The following is a 24,874-nucleotide window of genomic DNA, read 5'->3' as shown; positions in this document are numbered from 1 at the left end:
ACAAAATTAAAAAACTCTACCAAAAATGGAGCAGAATGCAGTAGTATATATTTTTTTTTTAATATTTATCACAGTATGCACCCTACCACACCACACAATTTTTCTTCAGTATCATGTTATTAGCGCTTCCTCTTCAACACACACTACTAGATCAGTTAAATTCATTCTGATCCAATAAATAGAATTTATGGATGAACACTGTGAAATATAATTGTTCAGCTGTAACCAATTATCAGACAAAATACATTGCACTTCACCTTCCTTCACTGATAATAGCATCCATCGATTCAGGCAGAACAGTCCAAAATTTTATGTTGTCACTCAGTTTAGGCTTTTGCAGAAACTGCTAGAAATACATCTTCCCCCCCTCTTTTAAAGCTGTACTCCATAAACTGTACGACCAACTACCTCAACAATAAATTTCATGAGCACTTTTAGGCCCTACCATTGAAAACACTTTCAGGCTTGGTTAGCTTTACGCACACAAGTGCTTCTTATTTATATCTCAAAAGAACCGTCCTTACGCTTGAAGATACACATACGCATATGCGTATGTATTTGAAGAATGAGGGCGTTAATCACGCAGGATTATTTATTTTGAAGCAACCACTCGTGTCTCTGGCAGCCAACACCTTAAGCACTGCCAGGTTTCATAAACTCTTAAGCAAGGGAGTAATGAGTTCTCAGTGTAATGAAAACTAACCTTCAGCACTACCATCTTTCAAAGGTCTACCCACCCACAGATATTCTTTTGTACATGCTCATCTTTGTGAGATGACATTCAGCTCCTGTTGAAACAAAAGTTAGTTTTGCAGTTCCAGTGCCTACCCTGGAGCTAGTGGCACGGACCTCTTGTTGTCCTTGGCAGGCACCACCAAAGACAGGACTTCCATGCCAAACCCAGCTTCTCCAGTTCTGGGTGCAGGCTCCTGCCCTCTCCTTTGCTTGTCTTCCTATGCATGAAACCATTTTAAGATCATGGACTGGCAGATTACCCGACAGACAGATCAGCATTTACACAGGTTTAGCTGTTGTGGAACCAGAGGCTAATAGTTCTAGTCATTTATTCCAGCTGTCTTCTAAGCAGTGGTAAGTTCACAGGACAACGCTACAGAAGGCACTACAAATGGTGTTGAAAAAAAGTCTTGCTGCAGTTTTTGCAGACATCTTCCAATCTGTTTACTAAATGCCTTTTTCTTTGGAGTGACTTCACCCTCCTCAGCTCCTCCAACCACTCCTGCCGTTTCTGGGCTAAATCTGCTGGGTAGGTTGATCACATTGAAGTGTCTCACTTATGGAATTTCCTGGCCTAAGAGACTTGGCACCTGCAGAGTTGTTCTCCTGTAACAAGTCTCTTACATGCAAGAATAGTTGACGAAACACAAACGGTATTACACCTTCAAAAAACAGCGTCGTAAAAAACAGCGTCGTAGATGGAATGGACTTCACATCTGCTTTGTGTTCCCCTCAAGAAACTACTAGGACACGACTTAGCTGTTGACAACTCCATTTTTGTGCTTGCTGCCTATTCTCAGACTTTGCCTGTATCAGCGTGTAATAAACAGCAACATCCTCTATGCTCTTGGGGAGGAGACCATTTCAACTGATCGGTGTGTTGATCTTTGTCAAACTAACTATCCAGTAAGAGATGGAGCCAAGAAGCCAAGCATAGTGTTTTTCAGTATGCCTCTCAGAGGGCCACCACATTGCCTTTCTTGCTCAATTCTTCCATAGCTCTTTTTGGTTACTTCCTGCGAAATAAAATCCATCACAGCAAGCTGTTGTATGGTAGCCACAAACAGATTCTTCCCGGCTTCTGTAGTTTCTAGGTTTTGCACACTGCCTTTTATATACGTAAATATTATATGGATGTATACATGCATGTAGACTCAAGCACACCCGTATGTAGCCACTTATATTTACGCACACAAACACCCCCAGGGCTGCTTTGATAAACTGTAGAAGTCAGAAAGGCACTGGTTTGCTTCTAAAACTTGCAGGAAAAGCCTTGCAAGGTGAAATGGAAAATCTCTCTCAGGTAAGCTACCTGTTCCATCACGTAACAAAAAAATTAATTTGCAGAAAACCTGATGTGATCTTTTATTTAGGCCAAAGGTCCAGGACTTTTGATATTTATTTCTCACACATTCATTAACCCGTGTGACTGTGGATTAAATACCCAATTATCAGCCTCAAAATGAACTTTTGAGGTCCTAGGAAAACTAGCATTATACATTAATTTTTCTTCACCTAAGAGATCTTTTTTGTTAAGTTTTTGCATCTTTCCTTTGAGACTCTAAGGAACATTACAGTTGACTGGAAGAACAGGAAGAAGAACTTACACCAATTGAACACAGCCTACTCTCCTTTAGCAGGCTATATCACAGTATAAATATTTGAAAACAATGCCAAGAACTACAATATATTTTTACGAAGTAACAGGTATTTTACCCTACTTATTTATCAGTTAACATATCATATATGATGGGGAAAAAAGCACGTTTTAATTAACTTTGAAATACAAAAGCAAAGAAAAACAAAAGAGGATGTGCAACTTCCATGTTTCATTTTTTTTAGTACTAAGAAATGAACTGAAAATCGTGATTTAACAAAATTGTCAAAAAAATTATAATTTCTCAAGGGAATCAGAAACAAGTGTCTGATTCAAATATATGTATTGAAGATGGGTAGCTAAGTTAAACCAAGTCCTGTTGGGGAGAAGAACAGAAACTGCTTTTTTTCAGGTCAACCTTTGGCCCATATTTTGTCTGCCATTATCAGAGAGAAAAACAACATAAAAAAAAACTATAAAAGTATTTTTCACTATAAACCAGATAAAGTTCTGATTACATTTGGGATGATGGAGAATGTGTCTGCCTTGTCTCTTAAATTTACAAAACTGCTTCAAGGTAATTAAGAGATAAGTAATTGTTTAGAAATCTCTAAAAAAATAAAATATAACAACTCACAGCACAAAAGTAGCCCTTAAAGAAAAGAGTGGGGAGTATTTCACTTCACTACAGTTGAGTATGTTTTATGATCACTGTAACAACTAGCATGCCCTTGAGACTCTGCAATTCTGAATTTCTAATATAATCTGTAGGGGGAAAATTAGGACAAAATGCAGTAACATTTCAAGTACAGTCTCTCAGTATGTTAAAATTTTATGAAGTATAAGGACTAGGTTAATATGGAATGAGTCATGTTTTTAAGAGAAGCAGTAACATAGACCTGTATTTTACATCATAACTAAAAACAGGCTCGAATACAAACTGGAAAGAAATCAGAATAGGTTTTTATCAACAACAACGATGAAAATTTAGCCATAATAGAAAAGGCTGAGTGCGCTGTACGTTTCAGGTTTAGAAAATTAAAACACCAGGCTACATGATCAGGTAAAAATGATGACTTTTTACTCAACAAATCCATTCCCACTAGCTGAAATTCATCCCAAATCAATATAAACTTTACACATATCAACTCTGAGCTTAAGCATCAGGCTATTAAATAACAAACACTTGACGCAGATCTTCTGATTTCAGAGTCCTATTTGCCTTACTTGGTACAAAAAATCTGTGCTCCATTACATTTCACTTCAAGAGTCAATAGAATTACTACATTTCAAACTAAAGAAGTTACAGCCAAGCAAACTCTTTTGAAGCATCACTCTGCTCACAGGACAAAGTATAGTTGCAAAAGTGGAAGTGAGGCTATAATTTATTTACATATTATTTAGATCCACGCCCACAAACAAACCAAGGGAATCCAGCTCAGCTCTCAGATCCCAAATTGGGTTTTCAAAGCCAATGGTTAGCAAAACCGTCCCCTTCACTTCTATACTGAGCTCAATGATCCAGGGAGGCTTGAAATATAAAACTCAGCCTGGCCCTTTATGCACTTAATTTCTTAAGGCTAATGCTGCAGTTACCATGCTTACACACCTCAACTGTGACAACAAGACACCAAAACTCCTGAAATAAAAGGTTCTTTGATCAGAGCTTCATCACTAAGTTCCAGTCCTCACCTCTGCTTTCTATCTGCGCATCAGAAAGCGTACGTAAACCACAAAGACAGTCTGCAAATACAAACTTCCAATAGTATGCAACACTAAGTAATATTCCAGAGATGCAGTAATACTATTGCATCAATTAAGCAGAAGCTAAGATTTTCACTTCAATAGTCTCACACTGTCAAATGTGCTGAAACAGACTGCACCTGGAATTGTGTTGGGTTTTTTTTTATAGGAGAATCTGTTAGTACTGAAAAAAAATGCAGAGAGCAATCAAGTGGGGGCAACAGAGCACTCGGCTCTGCTATGACTTGCCTCGAAGAGGCTTTTGGCCAAAAGAAGCAGCAAAACCAGTTACCACGAGAATGAACTATGCGATTGTCAAATCACATTTCTTGCTTCAAAATTAACATGCTGCCCTACTTTCCACAGGATAAAATCCAGATACAATTTTAATAGTTTTGTCAAACAATGACGTTCTAGATGTTTCATTTAAAAAAATAAAGTAATCCACTTGTGTTCTAAAAAGTAGTTATTCTAAAAATACTATTTAGAACACAAGTTGGCTTACAGTACATCTGCAGGAAGAAACCACACCACCTTTAGTCAGTTAAAAAGGTACTTACCATTGGCAGTGCATTGATATGCGGAAGTTTTCCTTTCAGGTGCCTCTTGCCACAGTAGGGCGATGCTGACTAGGAAATAAGGAAACAAAATAACAAACATTACCTTTTATTATTTCAAAAACAGTGACATTAATACAACCCAATGTTATCAAGTATGGGCCTCTATGGCTCTTGCAGCCTACTCTGCTCGAGGAGCAGAGCGATCACCACCAAATTTGTATAGAGCCCAGAGCAGCAGTGACCAGCACAGCAGATCACGCAGAGCTGGGGCTTTGCATATATGCTGTCACTACCCACATCCCATGAACTACTCCTGTAGGGAGCCTGAAACACAGACCTTTAAACAAGTGAGCCTGCTGGATGACTGCTTGTAGCATCAGAACTCTAGCCGTTCATGTGCGCTCCTGCTGAATGGACGTGACTAACAACCTGCGTATAAAACCCTAATGTCTGGATTCTGCCTTAGCTCTCCAGAAAAGCCTTCTACTAGGCCAACAGGCAGCTTACAGTACCTTCTGCCCATGGCCATTCTGGAAACAAATCTCATCTACTGAATTCTAAACACAGTGAAAAGCCTCAGACAAAAATGAACGTTCCAGCAGTTTAACTTCCAAAATGGTCACATCCACTGAAAAGCAGTTTAAGAAATAAATTTCTTTTCCTAACATGTATTGCACTAAATGACGCCGTTTATGTTCACAGGTGTGCCCGTGCACCCAGACAGGTACCAGCTCCAGCAGGGACTGCAGTAATTAAAATAGCCCAGCTCATACCAGTTGCTGGCAACATCTGACAACACATACATAACAGAAATTTTCCTAGTGCAATTTTCATGAGCAATCTCTCTCTAGATCTCCCTGGATCTTCAAAAACCAAACAAAAATATAATCTGACAAAATCCATGCTCTCCTACATTGTAGTAATTTTCTTTACTTATAAATAATAATTTAATGTACCTAACAACAAAGTTAAGTATAAACACATTTTACTGTCCAGATATGCGTTAACTCCATCCACTGTAACATCCATTTTTATTCATTAATGACAAACAATTTTTATTCACACTAATATTTCTGAGCAGTTGCTCTCCAAAGAAATACTTGCCAGGCTACTTTTCTTGTTGGGAAACAATCTAATCACCCACTCAAAGAGCAGGAAGGGCAACAGATGGACATGAGTGACTAATAAAGTCTAATCCGGCTATTTTTAGATTAAACTATTTACAAAGCATCTGCAAATTGTGTTCAAAAAGTTTTACTATGAGCAAAGAATGGCTTCAGGCCTCGTGATCAACATAAAGTTCCCATGTGCAATTTTCAAACTCAGCCAGGATATGGTTTATTATAAAGCCATTTTTGCATCCCGCCAAAGAAAAGAGCTGCAGCAGCCGGGCTTGCTTTATTCTTGGAGATTCCCACCACACTACCAAGGACAGACAGAAATGTAACCACCACAGCACATAACCCTCACAGCACAAGCAAGAGACGCTGCAAAAGATGCTGAATACTGAAGGAATGCTGGGAATTGAAAGAATTTGCAAACATGCTCATTTCCTTGCTTAGCTGTGCCACAGGAATCATGTAAATAGGCTGAGGAAAACTCCGCTCTTCAAGTGGCACAGGTTCCTATGTAGAGCTGCTCAGAAAGTTTGTTATTTTCCACAGCCAGAGTTGCAGACCAGCAGAGAAGAGAAAGCTTTATCAACCTGCTTAGCAGACCCCATAAACAAACACTACTTGCTTATAACAAGTGTTTTCCTTAAAAACAGAACACCAACCAACCCAACAATATTTGCACTCTTATTCTGAGAGCAGACTAAATCATTAGAAAAAGCTGTGTACAGAGAACAGCAGAAGAGGGCTCGTTGCCCTATTCTGAGCACGATGCTTGGTTTGGGTTATTTCATTTGGGAAGGAACATGGCAAACATAAATAAAAGGATGATCGCACAAACAAACCATTTTCCTCAATGAAAAAAAAGCTTTCCTCAGCATACACTGCCGAAACTGTCTCCTTCCAACACCCCTTTGCCCTTGCGCAATCCTTTGAGTGCTGTACTTATCGTCAAAGCCAGAGAGGCAAACCTTTCTGTCTGAACCGTGGAAGAGGCTTCTTGTCCTTCACTTTATATCTAAACAGGGCAGTGACACGGAAAGAAGCTGGAAGCAAAGCCTCAAGAGAGCAGGGAATAAGAAAAGAAAGGGTTCACTGACTCTGCTTCACTCCTCACTCATGTTAATTGGTTGTAGGCTCCAGTTTTAAATAAGAATGCTTGAAATGACACATAAATGTTCAGAAAACACTGTGATGTCCTTCAGAATCAAGTACTAAGTACAAATGCCTCAGCAGCAGCTTTTTTAATTCCAAATGTATCCCACTGGATTTTGGCATGTACCTTGACAATGTAGGTGACTGCTATAATTTATTGATTTTAGACTATCTTTTGCCTTTATAAATAGACCTGTGACTGTGATTTAAACATGTGACCAGGTGTAACAGTAGTAACAGCTACAGTACCTGACACTTAAAAATAATACACCAGATGCCCTTGAAGTTGATAAAGCACACCCAGGGAACACACAGTAGCTTGCGAGCTTGGATCCTTCATCTTGGAGGGGCTGGAGAGCTGACCACTGACTGATGACTAATGCATTGACTGAGTACTGCTCCCCTTGACTTAGAAAGAAAGAAGATTTTCTGCAGGCATGCAGACCTGCTCCCAGCCAGTGCTCACCAGCTTTGCTCACACTGTGTTTTTCTGCACAAGAACGACATATTTGAAGCCTGTGTGCCGTCCCCTCCTCGACACCGCACTCAGACACTTGGTACAACACCCAACATCATCTCCTCGGGAACAGCATCTCACTGCGGTGCACAGAGTGGCAGCAGTGCCTGAAGACATCACAATCTCTGGAGACCAGCTTGCATGCAGAAGTGGCAAAAAGGTCCAGGCAAACAGGTTGCAGTAGGCAGGCAGCTCCCATCTGCAGGGCCAAAACTAACACACGAAACTGGCTACCAAAACCACAAACACCAGCCCATGCTGCTAGCACAGACTGGCTGCTGTTATCAACCCAGGAATAATCCCGTGGCACAAAGACAAAAGCACAGATAAACCGTGGCACTGCACAGTGACAAACCTGCCTATAGACACACAGCACAGACATACACTAACATTATTCTTAACTTGTTTCCAAACATGACCAGTTCAAAACAAGGATTTGTATAAAAGTTATTTACAAAAATGTTTAACCATTTCCTTCTAGAAATGCTATCATTTACACTATTTTCTCCTACACATCCATTACACAAGGAATTACACTGAGCTCATGCTTTGGCTAAAACAACGTTTTCCGCGTGAGCTTTGAATCGCTTCTCTTTCTGATGTGAACTTGTGTGCTCATTTTTTTCTTCTAATCCTCTTAAGATCACACTGTTTACACTGCTTTCTGAGATTTTGGTGCTATTTGAGCTTTAACAACAAATTTAGTCATTAGATGTTGTGCTTTGTGAATTATAAAAGCCTTCTAAGGACACAATATCTTTTCGTCTGAATTATCCTTGAGTATCCTGCTTTTATCTGGATTCAGTATCTGGAAAGAGTGTTCCAATCAAAACAGAATTAATAAAAAACTAAATCCTGGATATTCCCCTCAGTAACTAGGCTGCAAAAAGCATCAGACAATAGTTTTAAGAGTCTAAATTGAAAACTAATCACTCCATTGAATCCTTCCTTTCATTTGGTTAATAGGCATATACAAAACTAGCAGTGATTCTGCCACTGCTGTGCTTGGAACATAAACAGAGAAAATCAAAGTTATTTCTTTTGATCACAGTTCCACCGCAACGTAAGGCAACTTTTTTAAACAACTGAGCACTTTCACAGTAACATCTGCTTTTAAGATCTAATAGAGAAGTTAAACTGAGATAAATATCAACTCAAAAAAATTCAAGAGAAACAAATACATACGAGTGGGGGAAAATAACCAGGACCACACACAAGACAGCATTAAAAACTGACATTACCCGCAATTAGCTCATAGTAATAGGGTTCCTAGTGACAAAATACCACACAAGCTGCACCAAGGCTTCCCTCGAGGAGCAACACAGCAGCACAGCACTGGAATTTGCTTGGATAGAGTGGGGATCATTGATGGCATTTTACAAGAAGCCTGAACAGGGAAAACTCAAAGTATCTGAGACCCGCCCAGAGACGCATCCACCTATGAAACTACATCTGAAACGTCTTTTCTCCATGATTTCAGAAATCTTTGTTTCCTGATCTTTGCTCTCTCTTTAGAGTTTTATTATGTTAGAAATATGGAAAAAAAATGACATAAACTGACTTTCTGTCTGCTTCAAAGCAGAAATGCTTAACCTATATATTCATATCACATAAAAGCTGCACAACTTTCCGCACATCAGAAATAATCTATCATATACCAGACACCTGTATGTCTACAGACATATGTGAACCATTAAAACAAAACAGGATATCTGAGGAGGATAAAGAATAAGAACTGGGTTAGTAGACAACACTGTTCTGGGGCAAAGATCATCTGGATATGGGAACCACTCTTCAAAAGCACACAGAAACAGGATTCACTGTGCAATGAGAAATACAGGAAAAAAGTCAGACCAGAGCAAAAGACTATTGTTTAAACACCAAATTCTATAAAAGCCAAAAATCGGGGTAACCACAGAAGATAGCTTACAGCCCGCTACAAGGAAAGGAAGCTAAACTGCTGGAGAGAAAACCATCTTAGCCAGCTCTATTAAAACCACATAACACACAAGAGTGATCTTGTCAATACCAATAAGTTGGTACCAGTGGGGAAGTAGAGAGGGTGAGCCATGCTGCAGCACAATTTCACTTGCAAGGCATTTACATAAAATTAATTAGTAAGTAACTCAATTCACGTAAACTGCAAGTTAAAAGAACCTAGAAAATGAAGTTAAATCCAGCCTAGACTGGGAAGGAGTATAAATAGTTATTACTTGAAGCACTGAGTGCTACAGCCTCTAGAGTAGTCACGGAATCCCACCTTGATGAAGTGTTACATCGAGGATGGGGTCACATCTATGTAAATTCAAGCTAATTTCTAATCTGTGTTACTTGCTTGTTTTCAGAAGATAGCAGACATGACGACTACTGACTTATTGATAATAATAGTGACATATTGATAAATTATTTTTGTGGTTTTATTTGCAGAGTTTGAATTTAAATTAATCACTGCAAGATTAATAAGAGAAAAGTCTGAGATTAACAGGCTGTCAAACTGGGTGCTCTCAGCAGAGTCACCTCAAACCGGAAAGAAGAAAAAAACCTTTTCCTTGTTTAAAAGAAATAAGTTTGTAGCATTTAGGGGCCTCTCTTATTCTCAGTAAGTTTATTACAGATTTCAAACCCATAACTAGAACCCGAACCAAGACATATTTCCCATGATACTCATTCAACCCGCTTCAGCTTGCCAAATCAACTCAGCCACGCTGCTTAGTGACAGCCCTTCCCTTCACCATGCAGAGCCCGTGAATGTCGATGGGCCTTCACAGCTGAACGGAGGCAAGCACCCGCTTTTGCCAGCATGGCAATGTTGGGGGGGGACCTGATAGTTGCAAGGTTACCAGGACTTTTAAATTGGTCTCCAATTTGGGGACATGGAACAAAGCTCAAACTGCTTTCCTAGGAAAAACATCTCCTTCCACATCCCTGCTTCTGCTAACAGTGCCTGCCTTGTCTGTGTTTTAAGATATTCAGGACAAGGTATTCCTCTGCACTGGGGTTAATGGTGGCCTTGCAGAAGAACCATTCTAAGATTACGGCAAGCATCAGAAATCGTTAAGGGGGGAAAAAGCACAACTCTACATGTTTCTTAAAGAGCCTAATTTACCAAACTCATTAGAATTCTGTCTCAAATCTGCCATGTTTCGGGAGGCAGGATACAGGTTTTAAGCGGGCATCGTATTTGGAACTGAGTTCAAAATGTATAAAAAAGAATATCTCCAAAAATAACAAGAGAATGTGGACAATATTGCACTATTTTCAACTCTAATTAATATAACCACTATTCAAACCCTGCCTGTGTTTCTTTCAATACTGGTACCACCATAGCCCTTACTTTTCTGGGCAACTGAAAGTCAAACAAGACGTTCCTTCAGAGTAAAAGCTCGATCTACAATTTTGTTGAGCTGCAGAGGACATTTAGACAATGCTGCAGGACTTGGGTTCTGCTACAAGACGTTCACAGGGAGCTGACATCAACAAGGCTCAACAAACCCTGCTGTGGTCACTGACCCTGAACACCAAGTACACTCTGTCTTGTTGGAGTTGTGGTTCTCTTCTTATCTGAGAACATGTTAGGAAGACTGGTTGCTTTCTGTTTGCCTTCTGCAGGAGCACCTTGCAGGGTGTTTGGCCTCGCAGTAAACTATCACCTTGCTTGTGATACTGGGCATGCAAAAGTAATAGCACAGTCTGAAGAACTGGTATCCAAGACTTCTTTTAATATAGCCCTCAAAATTATAAGTTACTTTTAGTACTCAAAAGCACTTCGAAATCCATTTTTCCAAAAATTTAAAGTCACATCAGACGTCAAAAGTAAAGTCTGTGGTGGATGTTGGTCTTATACTCCAGATATTCCTGGAATGCAGCTCCCCTAAAATAAGGTGCTAAGAACGCATTCCAGATTCTTCCTAAAATTATTACTACTATTATTGTTTTGTGCAAAGCCAGAGAAAAGCATAAGCCTCTCATGCTGCCAGAAAAGGTAACACTGACTGCCCTGAAACCATCCATTAAATGTATCAAGGAATAATTAAATACATTTGGTGCATAATGTACTCATACAGTAGCACCACCTTTCTTTAAAGATTCTCCCTATCATATTTACACAAGTAAACCCTATTTAATAAGCAGCAGTACAAGTTGCCCGAGACCAAGCAACACAAGGAATTTTTCCCTTTTTCAAATCTCCACATCCTACCACCATCTTTCCTACGAATCCTCTTGCCTCTGCCCTTCCCATGCTCCCATCATTTCTCCAATGGAGTGATTTTGTGGCATCATATGAGGGCTTTGACTCACAAGGAGTTAAAACCTCCCCAGAGCAGGCTGCTGTTGTTCATGCACTGGTTGTCCAGCCATCCCTGCTAAAAGGACAACTCATTCTAACAGCAGCTACTGAACTGTGACAAATCGCAGACTAGGGTATAGGAAAGAAGACTGTGCTGCTCTTGTTAACATGGCAAGCTCTCCTGCTTTATGAGCAGGTAAAGCCATCCTTGCAGTGGGGGGGCTAAAAGCTTGGAGGGCAAAGGAACACACACTCATTCCCAAGTAAGCTGCTTCTTGTTCATAAGAGCTCAGAGGGTGCAGCTCATCTGAAGGCTTTGGTTTTGTTTTATTCTCAAGCCACATTGTAGCCAACCCCTACATGCCACAGCCTGAAGAGACCCACCCCTAGCTGGGTGCTCTTGCCACTTCCTTTCTCCTAAAATATGAGAAGTAATTGTTTTCTACCACTCAGCTCCTGAAGCATCTCACTGCAGGGTCAGAAAAGGACAGAACTGGCTCAACAGAGAACAAGGAACAGCCCCGAAAAAGAGGGAATACAGGAACAACACGGCCCTATAGCTCCATTGTCAAATACACCTCTTTTTCTGTGGGATGCTGGTACTTTGGACAATGACGGGGATCCCAGCACTAAAACCTCACAGCAAACACTGACTTTTGTGTCAGGTAATGCGAGTCATATCAGAAATAACACAGACACTAAGTTTATTAAAAAAATACTCTGTTGTCTTTTCAAACTGTTTACACATCAGAGCTGAGATACTGCATTCGTCTGTCACACTGACTGACAGGAAAATATTTACATTGATATTTGACTTATACGCGGAGTAAGAGACACTGAAATCTATTCCAAAGAGTAAGCAGCCTACAGCACAGACATAGCAAAATATTTACTTGAGCAGTATGGTCAATGAGAGCAGCATTTATTAAATAAATGGGTATAAGTCACTAATCAGCAGCATTAGACTAATCTAATCATGCCACTTGTTCTTCTCCCATTAGATTTTTTAACAGGACCAAAGCATGATCAAGGAAAACAAATATATTTGATTCATCAATGACAGCATATTCAAAGGATCTGATGAGCACCAGGAAATGAAGACACAGTAGAGAGGCCTCATATAAAGACTGTCACTAGGCTATGATTAATTTATAACAACCTAACAGTACTGTTATTCAAGTCTGTCCTAAGTAGTAAAGTGGGGCTTAGCTACACGTACATAGCTACGCTACCAAACTCTGTGCCTCCCCGGCCCTAGGTGGTCTACTCCAAAATAAAAAAGCTTTTCTCAAACATGTTGTTCATTACACTAATCAACACTAATCAATGTTGGCTGTAAGAAAATGTTTTTCCATACTGCAAATGGATGCAAAAAAAAAAACCAAGCAAACTTAATTTGTTACCAAAATCAGTGAAGTCAGTATTTTTGTTTCATTGCAAATATTTTCTTTTGATTTCCTACAGTCACTGCAGATGCACAGCTCAATTTAGAGCCTGCTTGAACTCATGTATAACCTGCAAAGAGCAACATATATCCTACAAACAAGTGGAAGGGTGATTAGTTAACCTGTTCTAACTGTTTGCAAAGCAGCATAAGAAGTGAAAAAACTTGCTAACGTTAGCTTCCCAGCACCTTGCATTTTCTTTTGTATAAGTTAAAAGATTTTATCCAAAAGAAGTTGCAATAGACCCAAAGAGTGGCCGTACGGGATGAGGCCAAAGGGCTCCCTGTCCCATTACCCTCTCTCCAGCAGTGACAGAAAGGCAGCTGCCCAAAGGAAGAATAAAAACAGCACCAACATGATCTAATCCCCTCAGTAATCTCCTAGCCTCCAGCTATTTTCAACTCAGATGACTTTTCAGAGCACAGGGGCTTTTTTTGTTTCTGTGTACTTAGTAACCTCAAAGGAATTGTCTTCCATTAACTTGTTCAGTCCCATTAACATTTAGCATCTACCTCTTCTGGTAAGCAGTTTTACAGGTCTGCTCCCTGCTCAGAAAAAGAATAGCTTTTGTCTTTCTTCACGGTTTCATATATTTGCCTCTTACTCGCTCAACTTGACATTCCTGGCAGAGAAAAGGAACCTCTGACTCCTGCTCACCCTCTCCGCAACTCTCGTGAGTCCACAGACCTCTGTATACCCCACTCCCATGTTGTGACTTCCTTAACCCATTGCTAAATGAAACAGCTACCTGGTCCCTATATTACATTTTAACATCACAACCACACGCTTTGCCTGCCACACACTGAGTCTGCCATGGCATTTCCAATCCTTCTGCCCATTCTGATCTTTTCCAGTGTTACTATCTTGATAGCAATAAATCTGTATTACTGACAAACCCATGGATCATTAACATATCAGAAAAAAAAAAAGGCACTTAATTCTTCGTTATTGAAGGTGTTCTTCTATAAGAGTATTCATCCAGGAATGTGAAATGGGGAACTGAACATCTAGCATAGTAAATGTTAAAATAACACCATTAAGTTTCAAGATTATTTTTGAAAGAGCATCAGCCCATATGCGCTCATCAGCATAAGCTCACACCTACAAAAGAGCTCAGTTTCTAACATATCAGGAAGCTATTAACTTCTAAATCCTATCTATACAGTAATCTGACTAATATTATTCTCAGTGTCTCACCTTTCCACACTTATATTCTCTTCTGTTCTTCACTAGGGCTCCCTGTAACAGGGTTAATAGCATCTTGTTTCTTCTGTAATGGGTATGTCCTAATAGTAACAGTAATAGTCTATCAAGAGTGACTTGAATTTATGCTTTCTTAAGCTCTTCTGAAGAACTGATACTAAATACACTGCCTTCAAAAATATCCAGAAAATATGAGTTGTTTTGTCAAGCATATTATTTCTCATTTTTAAAATCAATACAATCATGGAACAAGTTGATACCCTCTGCTTTAAATGTCTTTTTAATCTCAGTGAAAATCTACCTCATAGCTTGGAAAGCTGTTAATGGATTCAGTCTCAAGTACAGGTAAGGAACACCTCTGACCAGGAGAGGTGAGACAGCAATTTAACAGGAACAAAAGTAAAGGGGGCAAGAAAAGATCAAGGTTTTAGATAAATCTACTGAAAATGACGTAGCTGGAAATACATTTTAAATAGCCAGGAAAAACTTCCCCTAAATGATGCAGCTGAAGAACAGTTATGAGAACTAGCACATGCTATGGGGCTCCTGTTACTTTAAGCAAGAGTAGTAAGCACTCTGCAAGGAGTAGTTCTGCCTAAGGAGACATCCAGTGCATAGCTTTGATCTAACAAGGCTTTTCCTTTTCTTCTCGATTCTTATCTTGATTGTTTCACACCAGGAACTTGAAATTTGCTGAGCTGCCCATCCTGCAAATCTTCCTCCCTCCCCGTCCGTCCCCCCCTACTCTCCCCTCCCCGTTAAAACAAGAATAGGCTGAAGATAGAATTTCACCATTTGGGAATTTCATTTACAGAATTCTGCCTCTGCAGCTGCCTTCAGAATTCTCCCCAACTGCTGTCAGGACTACAGAAAAAGAGGGGGGTTGGGGTTTTTTGGTTATTTGGGTTTTTTTTTCAAGTCAACTCCTATTTATCAATGTGATCTACTATACTGATTAGAGAAAGTAAGAGACAAGACCTCTAGTCATGGTCTTTAAGGGAAAAAAAAATCTTTAATCATCCAATTTGTGAAAAATATTTGCCCACGCCTCAATTTTAAGACATGCCAGATAGCTACTGTCGCTGAATTTACTTGCTTCTTGTGTGTTTCTTGCTGCTCTGGGACAGATTTACTAAAGCATCCACAGACTACCCAGGCTTCCATTTTTAGAAAAAGAAGAGAGTGATGATTCTCTATGCATTAAAAAAAAAAAAACAAAAAAAAAAAAACCAAAAAACAAAGCAAAGAAAAAGCATTATGCCTCAGTTTGAATATATAGATATTTAGCTCCTTCTGTTGATGGAGAACAAATTGGAGGCCTCTACATTTTGCTACTTTATTTTGTGACCATGCTAACAGACACTCATTAGCCAAGGAAACAACTGACAAATGCTCTGGCAAGGAATATCACAGACGTTTGTCAAAAATACTCCACCTAGCAGAAGTATTTCCCCTCAGTGTCAGACATGTCAAATATTGGGGTCTGGTTCATCTCCAAACAGAACACTCTAGATATTATTTTAGTCACACCTAGTCAAGGGGTTTTATTCCTTCTTTTATTTTTAAGCATGCCTTCCAAGCACGCTTTTTTTGCCGTGCTTTTCAAAGTCAGCATCAGGCTTTTACAGTGGAACAATACGACGTATTTAGTATTATCTAATAGATATACAGAACCTATCCAGCACTATGTACTAAATGCATAGGATTTGACAACCTAATAATGATGTATCCTCCATCAGCCCACAAGTAATAACAATGTAGGTTTACAAACTGCTGCACTTCAGAAGAGACTGTTTACCAGATCAGATAAAAACAAGATTCAATATATATATATTTTGTTGCATGACACTGTACAGCTGCAAGCATTTATCAGACTTTCTTGTGTCTTATCATTCTTATCACTGCCTAAGGAACAAGCAAAATCTTGGAATCACAAAATGTCTCAAACACTAGCACTTCTGACCCATTTAACACATAGCGATTTTTTTACACCAGCTTTATCCAGAAATAAATCCACTTGCCATATTCTCACAGGAATACTGCTACTAGACTGATTTTGACACCTTCTCACAGAAGTCCCACTCGACCCTTTTGGACCGTGCGTGTAGCAGGCTGTGCATACTACTGACACACTGACTCTCCCTCTCCCAAAAAATTGAAAAGGATGCTATTTTGGTAGTGACATTTGTAGACTAAACAAGCTAATCTTAAGGGTAATTAGCGCTATTTGTTCTTTTGTTAAGATAATTTCCTTGTGGCATTTTTAACTAAATAATTTGTTAATGTAATGATTCAGAAAACATTACTGGTTTGGTGGGTTTTTTTTCCTAATAATATCATCCTGTAAAGTAGAAAAAAACAAATATGAATCTATGTTCATTTATTTTAGCTGACATATGAGGAGTTAATTTTTATTGCTTCAGTGTGTAAAGACTTTGCTACAAAATTCTTCAGTGACTGGACTATTGCCAGGCCTCAAAATGACACATGTCACAGACTCTTACCAAAGTTTGAAGGTAGTGACTCCAGGGAGCAGCCACAGACCACCCACAGCCTCAGGAAGCAAAGATGAGCACGGATGAAGGCATGCAGCCACAGTGAAGTGCAAATATTTCATGCCAGGGAGGCAACAATAATGTAAAGCACTAGTAATACATGTATGAAAGTGATTTACGAAGCCTCCCATCAGTGTGAAAAATTCCGCTGTCCCAGTGCACACTATATAGCCATAAACGGTAAGATAAGGAAATGGACGTGTATTCTAGCAGCATGGTACATACATATATAGGATGGGAAATGTAAATGGAGAGAGATTCACGGCTTGGCTTGGAATTGCAACTTAGGGCTTTAGTTTGGCTTTTGTTAGTACATAACATAGCAAATAGGGCAATTTGATTTCATGTGTAATGCTTTATGTAAAAGTCTCTCACGTGACACATCTTAGAAAGAGAGATGTATTTGCAAAATATTAAAGGCAACATTTGCATTTCTTTTGATTAACAAAACAGAAGGACACTACTGAAGATCCAAACAGTCTGCTCATTCTCAGTCACCAGCTGACTTGACCTGGTGAGGTCATTTCAACAGTCACATCCCAATCACTCCACCCAAACCCTCCTGTGGGTTTTTTTTCTCTTCTTTGAATTAACCATTTCTCACTGCTAACTATGAATTAACAAGGATATAAATCAAATTTAAAGGAGACATTTCCTAAGCCTCCTGACACATGGCTGCTGCACTGTCCTTGCCATTGCCCCATCAGCTGAATAAAATTACCAAGATTCAGAAGGACTTCACTGCAGCTGCTCACAGCCTGGACGTGAACAAAACTGTTCCCAGTACTCTCTTGGAAAGGAAAGGCATGGGCACTGCTTGAGATAAGCAGCTGAGTTATTAATGAGGAAAGAGACCCAAAAAGCCACAACTGAGGCACTGTGAACTTAAAATTCTGGTAAAGATACAGAGCATAGACACGATGTCAATATTCATTATGTTTAGGATTCACAGAACTTGAAACAAACCCTACACATACCACACAATAAATTTTAAATCTCACTCCTCATTATTTTAACCAAACAGAACAAAACTAAACTAAACAACAGTGCCTAAAGAGAAGTAGAGTGCAGGAACTGGCTCCCTGCAGCCAGGCTGCGGCTCCCGCGTAGTACCACTGCCTCAGCAGGGAATCATGTCATGAGTGGAATAGAAAAGGGAACATCCCACAGTCATTTCTGTTTGTTCTTTTAAAATACTGTTTTTTTCAACTCTGCCAAAAATTTCTATTAAAAAACCCCAAATTTTAAAAATACTTAGTTACTCTTCAATTGAAATTTTCACTGTGTTTTGACACCAGAACCCCGCTGCAGCATCTTTGGTATTATTCTCTAAAGAAAACAAAGCTTTTCCAATTACACAGCTTGTCTTGGGTCATATAGTTTTAAGGCCAAGATTAAAAGACATTAGCTGCTATCAGACAGATCTGAGAGAAAGAGAAATCCAGAAATCTCCCTGATGTCCTAAACCAGCTGGTTGACTCAGACAGCAAGAGTGCACGTGCTCTGATACACATCACATTTCATACAAATCTCCTTGATGGAAAATCTGCATCAAGTCACACGGAGAATGCTTCAAGCATAAGGAAAACTTCAAAACTCAAGAATGCTACACCAGTTTACAGGAAAACACAGATCAGTATTTCCACTTGTCGAAGAGTAACTTATGGATTGCTAGAGACAAGCAGGCAAAAGTAATTCATGACCTTCTCTGTCATGTCCTTGAAAAGAAACGATGGTCAGAGTATAAACTCAGTTTCAAACTATTTACATGTTCTGAAGTTAAAACTGGCATTTCAAACTGACCAAAACCACAGACGGAGGCAATGCACTCAGAAAAGCAACACTTCATGCCCTCAGCAGCGCCAGATACAAGGACTGCTGATCCCCACACTGGCTCAAGGCTGGCAAAGCCAAGCCCCAGGACAGCAAGAACAGCCACAACTTGGGCTGGGCTGTTTTCTAAAGATACCCCATCTGTTAAGATTGAGTTTAAAATTTAATTTCCAATTCAATTTAAAATTTTGGCAACCTATACCAAAATGTGATTTAAGCCACTATAATAATTTCAAACAAATGAAATATTCAAGTAATACATTAGGTCTTAAAGAAAGCTAAACCACTGATGGAAGTGCTGGAAATAAGAGACACAGCATTCATAAACAGCATTTATTACAAGCGTTAAGTGGTAAGTTTTTACACTGGCACAGAAATGTTTTACTATCCTAACTAGTTTGTATTCAACTAGCTTCAGAATTTTGAACATACACTGTACATTCAAGGATGAGATATTTATCTGCCAATTATAAGAGGGCAAGCCCCCTCTAATTCTGAAATACTGAAGAACAAAATCAGCTCACTTTACAACTTACAAAATAGCAAGCTTTCCTAGTTTTAAGTGCAAGTTTTCATAAATAGCCTCTCTTAATCCAGTAAAAACAAGATTTTGTGCCTTGGATACCCACTTTCATCTAAACACCTTTTGACACGCTAAATGAGGAACACGCTATTCATCAACTTACAACTTCATAAAAAGTCAGGAAAACTTAACCTTTGTTTATGCAGATTACTTTAGTTACGTGCTTTCACAAAAGCAGAGCAGTAAATCTGACTGATCAGGAAAAGAAATACCAGCTTTACTACAACACCTTAGCACTAGCAGCAAATCAAACATTTAATAGATTGCAGCACAGTTATTTTCTTGACAAAGTTTGATTTCTTTAAATCCAAAAGAAAAATTACAGTCAATTACTTGAAGCAAGGGCTTCTGTGTGTTGGATAAATTGTTTTCACTTTGATCCACCCTGGGCCTAACAGGCATTTCTTCTGGTATTAAGTACTCAAAGGTGTAAATTAAGGCTTGAAAGACCTCCTTAAAGCAATATCTATAACAAGCCTTGCTATTCAAAGAGCCAACCAATACTTTCAAAGGAGAAAAGATTTTAAGCCGGGTTGGAAAAGCATGCAGCAATAGATAGTGTGTCTACTTCTGGATGCAAGTCATTGAAAATGAATGCAAAGAAAGCCCTTGCAGGACATACCCACATTCTGAGGAGGGTGGTGCTCCCTCAGAGGTGCAACAGTGAGCACCAAATGAACAACTAAGGAAGTTTAACTACTCTGTTCTAACAGCTATGCGATAGATCAGAAAACTGTCACTTCTATGCTGGAGAATTATCATTTATATAGTGGTAACATCTCTTAGAATTATTAGTACTGTGATGGCACTGGAGTCCCGACAGTGAATGAAAGCCCTAATGTGCTAAGCAAAGATATAATATACCCCTAGTTTAAGGACAGAGGCAAATTCTGCAGAGAGAAGTAACACAGGGAGCACAGAACCACTCCAGTGAAGCGAACAGGGCAGCAAGAGGGGTAGCGGGCAGCGATGTACCCCATGCTGCACACTGATGAACTCTCCAAAACCGCAAGGCTTCTCCTGCTTCTCAGCTCAGCCTGAACCTCTCAGTACTAGCGGTTGAGAAAAGCAGGTTTAAGCTCTTCGATGCAGGCCAGCCTACCTCTGAGCATCCAATAGAGAGAGCAAATCTAGAGGCTACACAGAACCGGATCATCCCGACAGACTCCTGCCAGGAGACGGCAAGGCTGCCTGCCACAAGTCTATTGATAATGCACTGACAGAGCTCCTGCTGTGATCTGCGTTGAAAAAGAAACTCATAACATCCTCTGTGCATTCAGTTTTACATTTGGAAAAATCAAATCAGCATTTGAAGACAAAGAGCAGGCACTACACAACATACAGTACCTGCAAATTGCATTCTCAAGTTCTCAGGTGTTGGAACTGCCTCTTCGCCCATCATGATAAAGTACTGCTATCTAAGTGAATTTTAACATATTGTCAAATATCCACAATTTATAAACCTATCTATTTTGCCATAGTCAATTTTGCAGCTTCATTTCCAGCAATTTATATTAACGCACCACGGATCACAAAATTATAAACACATAGGGCATTACCGATAACTAGAAAACACAGTCTTATCTTCTTCAGGTTTTAGGTTGGCTTTTTAAGTTTAGCTTTATCATTTAATTCTAATCCAGCAAACATTCCATATTTAAATAATGCAAAATTATATCTAGAATACAGTACGTTCAAGTAATTACACTGAGAACAGGAGAGAATAAGAGGGCAGCTGCTGTGTAAAATCACCTATCTAATCATACTTGCAATTAATTTTGTAGTCTGCATGCATTCAAAACTAATCTTTTTGTACTTCACTTCTAAAACTCATACACAGCAGTGCCACGCTTGCTCTCACTTCCGCAGGCAAGCATTGCCCACAAGTTCATTTTGGACATCATAAAATCTCAGCTCATTGACAATTAATGTACGTCTCATCCAAAAGTTTATTAATGGTTCTTTCTCTGTGTCTTTTCTGGAACATCAGTAAGAAACACCAATGACTAGACAAGAGGACTGATTTTAAAGACAAACAATGTCAGAAGAAAAATAAAGTTGTTCCCATTTTCCCATTTGTACAGTAGCAAATAAGGAATCAATAATAAAAAATATATACATTATAAAAAGTTTCAGAAACTCCCTTCTGAATTCAGCTTTCACTGTCTGTCTTAATTAAAAAATGTGAAGGATCCCAAAAGATCAATAGGACCTATAAGAAACTAAGGTGCACAAATCAATACCTTTTTTTTTTTTTAAATACAGTAAATTGTATAGTAGCAAACACTGGGATAAAGCAAATGGATCTTCATACAACAAACAAAACAGGTCATAAATCAACTATTTCTAAACCTCTCATATCTTCAAATAGGGAATGTGGTGAAAATGTCAGAGAAATTATTTTCTAGTGGGCCTTCAGTTTTTTCTAATTTCAAGTACAAACTTTCACTAAAGGAATGTGATCTTTAAGGATTTACCTTTGTTCCTCCCTCTCTTTAATTTTTAAAGAGCTTTCTCAAAATTCGCTTTGCAGGAAGCATCACTGGTTGGGACACCAAAGGAATAGGGTGGTACCCTTTGATCAGTAGATACTACCCTTTCCCTAGTTTAGGAAGGATTTTACTCACAAAAACTTTAAAAATTCTTTAGAGTGCAGCGCTGAAGTGTCCTTTCAGATCATTCCTGGTTTGGAGACATTGGGGATTCACCTTCTGCCAAGTCATCCCTTCTGCAAAGTAGCTGAGCTCAGACACTGGAGTGCCTCAGCAGAATGTGCATAAAAAGACCCAGCAAGATGGGACTGGCATCTAATTGCCACTCCAGCTCCACCAATTTGCTGTCGGATTCACTTTCATTCAGTTCAGTGCCTAAAAAATTTCCAAACAAGGCAGAATGAATGTGCCAAACCCTAATGTACACCCACAAGGACGGTTACTGGACTGTCTCTAAGACCGGGATGCCATTTGGGAAAGCTGAAATACCAGCTCATTGGAGCGTGAGGAGAAAATCCTTTTCTCATAGGACGCTGATGTGCCATGTAATAGAAAATGCTATTAAACAAAAATGATCGACTGCAAACACACACGGATAATTTAGTGAACAAAAAATAACTTGCAGTTAAGAGACAATATAAATTGTAATACGCAGACAACTAGTATGACAAAAGGGCAGGGAGCTTCACCCCCCAAAAATACAGTAGCGAAAGCAGAAAGACAGTTACTGTGTTTTGATTTTAGCAAAAGAAATTTTAAATAATCCATAATTGAGGATGTAATTGCTAAAAGGAAGAAACAAACAACATAGAATAATCAAGACTGAAGAAAAGGAGATTATCAAAGGCACCTGCTATCACAAGAATAGAAATGAGATCTTCAGAAGCCCTGAAGGACTCCTTATGGAAAAGAAACAAGAAAAACTACAGAAAAACCCAAGAAAGTGATCATTACTGATTTGATCATTGCAGCACACAGAGATGTACTAGAGATGGTAGAGAATGCCAAAAGGAAGGGGGGAAAAAAAACAGGAGGGAGGGGAAGGAGGTGTCCTGTATTCATTCTGTCTTTGCCATGCGAGAGCCATTCCCCATCCTGCATGCAAACCACTGGAACCAGCTGCTTCTACAGCAGCTGCATCACACTCACGTTTCACAGCTACACAGCTCCAGGAAAACAAAGCCAGCAGGGTGTAAACATCTCTGTGAGACTAATGCATCATCTTCTAAAAGATTTCCTCCAATTGCACTGTTGATGGCTCCAGCTCCAAGTCAGCATTATTTCTTTATTCTGAGCAGAAAATGCACCGTGGCAAAACAAAGCACAAGTTTCACTGTGCTTTTCTGCTCTGACCAGAGAGCAGTTTCTTCCATCCTTTCCCTGCGCCCATACACATTACAGAGTACTTTGGCTGCCTCTCTAAAAGATTACATTCCCAGAGCGTGGGTTGATCAAACACACTGAATGCACTACCGACTTTGACAAATTAAACAGGTATCTCCAAAACCTAACAGTGTCTGTAACAATTTTGCTTACAAAATTTAAAATTCCCATAGAAGGAAGATCCTGTTTGACGACTGAACGCCTTACCATATGGATCTCAGACAGAGTCTGAATACTGTTTTAAAACAAACTGAAATTCTATACATTTCTACTTATTTGCAAGATGATCAAAACAGTGAGAAGTTCTAAGGAGAGGACTTTAATTTTGTCCATTCACCACCTTCATCTATCGGGAGCTTGAGTTCATGCAGGACCTCCCAAAGCCTCTGGAAAAAAAAAACAGAAGAGCCCACTAGGCAGGGATGGAAAGAGCACACATTATTTAATAACCAGAAATTACATACGAGAGACCTTTCTAGTTTTATTTTTAGCACAACGTATCTGTTGGTCGAAAGACTGCATTTGAACACTGAGAGGAGTGTAATGGGAAACTTAGTTTAAGGATACCGTTCTAACAGGTCATAAAGATTGTATCATTATCCTCCTTGGACAGTAATTAGCAATAAGAATACATGCTCTTCCCTTAGTTTTTGTTTCATTGATGAGTTGTGAGGAAAGAGAAATACTGTTCATTCAACATGCTGTTTATTTAATATTCAGCTTTCTTGAAATCTTCTTATGCAAAGTACAAATGCTGATGATCAATTATTTTAGCAATCATAATTCAAGCTGAAATTTTACACTCTGTAAACACATTATCATGACCACCCCATTACGCATTTGAAAAATTCCAATTGCAGCAACCCATACCAATGAACATGCTGCATTACGTTTACAGTAAAATGCTGTTGTGGCTAGACATACCAGGTTTTTTTTAATAACAGTAAAATGAATGAAGCATACATACATGCTGAGTATTTTGCAATGTGGTGTACAAATACATTCATACATTAAAACAGTCACACACTTGCTTTAAATATTAAAATTAAAAACGTTTAAACTTATCGCTAACAAGAGGTCAGCTCCAATATTAGATTTTTGGTTTTAAAATGAAATTATCAGATAAAATAGAGAAGTCAAAGGAGAGACTGTCATTTTTGTATGAAATGACCTGTCATTTCTGTAGGAAAATTTTCTCTCTGTGTCATTATGTTGATGACAAGGAGAACAAAGTTTTACTAAAGCAAGCAGTAGATCTTTGGGAGCAATCTAAAACACCCTCACACTTACTGGGTGGCCTAATACATCCCAAAATGTAAGCCTGTAATTAAATAAAAATTCATAAAACTCTGCTTAGACTTTTTATGGGAAGTCTTCATGCACATATAACTGGGGTGTAACACATACACTGGGCATCTGGAAGGAAAAGGAGGCGAGAAACTCTAACATGAACATTCTCCCAAGTTTGAGCAGCACCTCTACCTTCAATCCGTCCCATCTTGCTAATATTCGAAGATATATTATACACTCATCATACAAGCATACTGAACTGATGTGCTTTCCTTGTACGAGCACAAAGCTTCTAGCATTTATTTAGATAAAAATCAATTTCAGAGTTGTTAAAAGGAATTATCACAAAAACTAAGGTTGAAGTAGATGGAGTTTGGCAGGGT

General features: G+C 39.1%; 1 protein-coding gene across 6 annotated transcripts in view; it reads right to left on the bottom strand.

The window, feature by feature from the left end:
• Positions 1-24,874, bottom strand: part of TBL1XR1 (TBL1X/Y related 1) — a 111,980-nt gene that overhangs the window by 59,408 nt on the left and 27,698 nt on the right. For 4 of the 6 annotated variants that reach the window (XM_054074480.1, XM_054074485.1, XM_054074481.1 and 1 more), the window contains exon 2: positions 4,636-4,704. The gene's annotated coding sequence lies outside the window, so the exon portion shown is untranslated. The remainder of the gene's footprint in view (positions 1-4,635; positions 4,705-24,874) is intronic. The other 2 variants (XM_054074483.1, XM_054074484.1) reach the window with 1 other exon arrangement.

This window comes from Cuculus canorus, chromosome 9, assembly GCF_017976375.1.
Source record: "Cuculus canorus isolate bCucCan1 chromosome 9, bCucCan1.pri, whole genome shotgun sequence".
NCBI lineage: Eukaryota > Metazoa > Chordata > Aves > Cuculiformes > Cuculidae > Cuculus > Cuculus canorus.
This window is presented reverse-complemented; position numbering and strand designations above follow the sequence as displayed.